Source organism: Nomascus leucogenys, chromosome 8 (assembly GCF_006542625.1).
Source record: "Nomascus leucogenys isolate Asia chromosome 8, Asia_NLE_v1, whole genome shotgun sequence".
Lineage (NCBI taxonomy): Eukaryota > Metazoa > Chordata > Mammalia > Primates > Hylobatidae > Nomascus > Nomascus leucogenys.
The window spans coordinates 49619672-49623812 of record NC_044388.1 but is presented as its reverse complement, the minus strand read 5'-3'; the positions used below and the strand labels follow the sequence as shown (position 1 = coordinate 49623812).

At 42.8% G+C, this 4141-nt stretch overlaps 1 non-coding gene across 1 annotated transcript; it reads right to left on the bottom strand.

Moving 5' to 3' along the window:
- Positions 1–3114: 3114 nt before the first annotated feature.
- Positions 3115–3217, bottom strand: LOC115836524. Its single transcript, XR_004031596.1, has one exon. It is a non-coding gene; the product is annotated as a small nucleolar RNA U13 (small nucleolar RNA).
- Between the last annotated feature and the right edge of the window lie 924 nt (positions 3218–4141).

Here is a 4141-nt window from a genome sequence, read left to right as displayed (position 1 = left end):
GCAGGAGAGAGAAAGAGTGCCAGCAGGGGAACTGCCAGACGCTTATAAAACCATCAGATCTCGTGAGAACTCTGTCAGTCACTATCACGAAAACAGCATAGGGGAAACCACCCCCATGATTCAATTATCTCCCAGCAGGTTTCTCCCACGACTCGGGGGGGATTATGGGAATTACAATTCAAGATGAGATTTGGGTGGGGACACAGCCGAACCATATCAGTCACTGTTGGTGATGCTTGGTTCTCTCCAGTGTCTCTGAGGTTTATGATGAGCAACGGACAAATGAACCAGGAGCAAGCGCAAGGCGCATGTTCTTCAGAGCTTCACCGTCTACCTAGGACATTGTGGACCAGACTTCTAGACTGAAATGGAAATGTTGTGCTGGTATTGCAGAAAGATTACAGATGAGGACCCCAAAAGCCCATCATAAAGTAAAATACCAAGAAGTCTTGTGTTTTATATTCAAATTTCCTGCAAATTAATTATAGTCCTATAAGTCATCCATACTTTAATATTAAAAACATTGGACTTGCTCTTAAAGTGAAAGAACATTTCTTAACACCCCTTCCCCTAAATCTTCAAGTGACACTTGCTCTAAAAAGATGATCTAGGTATGTGGTATAGATTTGAATCTCCTGGTTTACCTGTGCTTATCTATAGAAGTAAAGCCTATTCTAATTGGAGAAGCATGGATGTCTGAATCTTTTACAAGACCAAATTCTGGGCACCAAAGTGAAGGGAGGTCTGGGTGAGAGTCATTATTCAACTTCGTCTGCTAGTTGTGTTGCCCCTGGTTCTGCCTGGGTTAGCCTAAGTTCTCAGGATATGTTCATCCTATAGGCAAAGGTGGAAGAAACAAAAATTTAGAGCATTGAAGATAAATGAAATCCAATTATTTATCTTCTCAATATTCCAGCCTTCACTTACAACCTTTAACTGTTAATTAGATATTTTACAAAAGTCTGTTTATTTTAAAGGCCCAAATGTTTGAAGACTGTAAGGTCACTGTCAGTATATTTCTGGAGAAGAAATGTTTGTCTCTTGTCTTCAAGGTTGATGTTTATTAGTTTTCCCATCCAAAGACTAGGTCTGATGCCAACAAATCAGACTTTTTTCCCTGCATCTATGATCAAGCACTTGAACATTTCCATGAATGTGGATGCGCCCTGGGTTAGAATTGTTTTCTGCTGTGAGCCAAGGCTGAGTTCCAGCTCTCATTTACCCGCAAGGAGGAGAGGGATGCAAAGGATTGTCAGTGGTGGAGAAGATGCCACTTTTTTGGCTGTTTTCCACAGCATTCAGATTCATATCTGAGTTCAACATGCTTTGTATGTTTTCCCCACATGCTGGGACAGGCCTGTTTTTAAAGACAAGGTTGAAGAGTGGAGAGAAGAGGCTTGTTTGTGCACATGGTCATCAGTACAGCACAATCTGTCTCCAAAATGGGGAAGGTCCCCTCACTAGGGATGAGCTTCAGCTTTGGTCTGTCTCTGGATTCTCACCTACCTGATTTTCCACTCTCATCCCCCAATCTTGGACCTGTCCTTTAACTGAAAGAAAGACACCCTTTTCCACCCTTTTGATGTTTTATCTGAATCCTTGGCAAAAGTATAGCTTATAATTTTTTAATTAAGATGCCTGTATTTGAGAAGGTGGTGACAACTGAACTCCAGGCTCATCTGGTTTATCACATGCTCCAGGACAGGTTTGGATCTGGGTTTCAATCAGGTCATAACATGAAGTCAGGATCTGTGATCATTGCATTATTCACAGGAGCAGAGGCTTGTGGAAGTAAAGGGAGGCACTCCAGTCCCCAACACACCCAGTGTCTCTTCACTCTGTCATTGGACGGAAATTTCTCCCCACTGGATCGGGACTTGAAGATTTCACGAGACTTCTTGTAGCTTACCTTGTAAGAGATCGTCTCTCTCTTTGGCACCCTGAATATTTTGACTCACTTGGACAAATAATTCAGGGTATTTACAGATACCACTTGACAGGGCATTTGCCAATACTTAGGCAAACTTCGGTTTGGTATAACTGGTGGGCTTTTGTGCAAAGCCAGGAGGGTGGCGGTAGCTTTACTATAAGTTCCCTACTAAGGAGCAGTAACTCATTAACTCTTTCACAGCTTTTTCATTTTAGCTCCTGTTGAGTGGTAGGCAGCACGGTCCTGTGGGGTTGAGACTAGAGTCAGCTAAGTTTGATTGGGACAAGGATTGTGAAGTCTGAGCCTGAGGCTGTCAGTGGAAGAGTCAGGCACAACACAGTAGAGAGAGGTCCAAGTCAGCCGCGGAACAAATGGAGAGGACTGCAAAGGACAAACTTATTTTTGAGAGATATGTGGTGTGCATTAGTAGGCATGGCTGAGAGTTCCCAGAGGCTGAGGCCATCCCTTTAAGGACTGAAACCATAATGTCAGCTGCTGTTGAAGTTCATGTCCTACACACTTTAAATATTGCTAAGCTTTGGGAGGAAATGTTGGCCCCATCATATGTCACAGTCAACCCGGGGCAGTCTCTGTTTATGCCGATGGTCCCAAGCTCATTATTAACAGCACCCCTTTCATTCTCAAAAGTCTACTTGTTTGGAAAGTGCCTGGTATGATTACACCAGATAAGGAAAGTGGATGTTGCTACTTTCTTTTAACATATCAGAGATACCTCAAGCTTTGAGGTGCTCCTCTCCCAAATTTAAGGCTCTTTTAAAATATCTTTTTATATCTTTAATATGCTCACATTTTTCTCCACCTTCTTGAACATACCTGCACCAAAAAACTACATAGTTTATAACTGTTTTGATGTCCTTGTCTACTAACTCCTGCATCTATGTTATTTCTGGGTCTGTTTATGTTGATCAGTTTCCCTCCCGCTTATTGTCCATTATGTTCCCTTGCTACTTTGCATGTCTGGTAATTTTTGAGTGGATGGCCAGACGTAATTTTTATCTTATTGGATGTCAGATATTTTTGTATTCTTTTAAATATTCTTGGTCTTTGTTCTGGGACATACTTAAGTTGCTTGGCAACAGTTAATCTTTATGAAGTTTGCTTTCAAGCATGGTTAGATGGAACCAGAGCAGCCTTTGGTGCAAGGATGTTTTTTTGTTTTTCCACGTCAGATGGGTGATGTGCCGACATCATAATGAGGTTTGAGGGAGGCACATCTCACACGTGAGCAAAAAACCCAATCATCACACTTACAAACCACAAAAGAACCTGGTCTAGGGGTGCTTTTTTCCTTTTGAGGGCACGACCATGTATTACAAGATTTCTCCACTCTGCTATGGGGACATCAAAGTTCCTTGCCCCCTAGCTCAGGGATGATTCCACCCGCTCACTCCTGGTGCAGCTTCTTCACATCCACGCCCTGACCAGTACTCAGCTGAAGAGTAGGGGAAACCCCTTTCCATCTCCAGGCTCTCCTTCTGTGCAGGTCTCTCTGTGCAGCTCTCTTCCCTGTGAAGCTCTCTTTTCTCCATTACTCTCATCTGTGGGGTTAGCCAGAGTGTCATCCCTGAATTCTCACTTGTGTCCATAAACCAGTAGGCTTTGTTTAGGTTCCGTCTTTTTGCACCATCACTTAACTGAAAACGCTGTCCACCTGGTAAGCCGGAGCATCTCACGGCTCACCTTGCTTGTTCCCCCTTTTCTCAGGAATCACCGTCCTCTGCTGCCTCTTGTCCAGTGTCTGAAATTATTTAAAATTATTTCCATTTGTTGTTGTTTAAGGTAAGAGGGTGAATCTGATCCATGTTACTCCATCATGGCCAGAAATGTAAGTCCTGAGTATTGGGCTGTTTCAGCTTCTGTATCTTTGGGACTAATGCATTCTCTTCTTTAATTTCAGTGTCAATTTATCTTTTCTCTCTGCACTGGTTTTGCTAGTGGTCAACACCTTAGCTGCTGTTGCCTTAGATCCTCTTCTTTACCATCTTCTTTTGTTCTCTTCACTTGTTTAGTTCTTGTCTAGTTTTTCCTCTCATTCTTCCCAGCTTTTGCACAAAGTGGCTGGTTCTCCACAGATATCACCATCTGTGGGATCAGACCATAAATTTGTTTTTAGCAGATCCCACTGACAGTCCATTGGCTTCCACCTTCCAAATTTTTTGCCTGCATTTGTTTTTGCAACAGTGTTCTGCC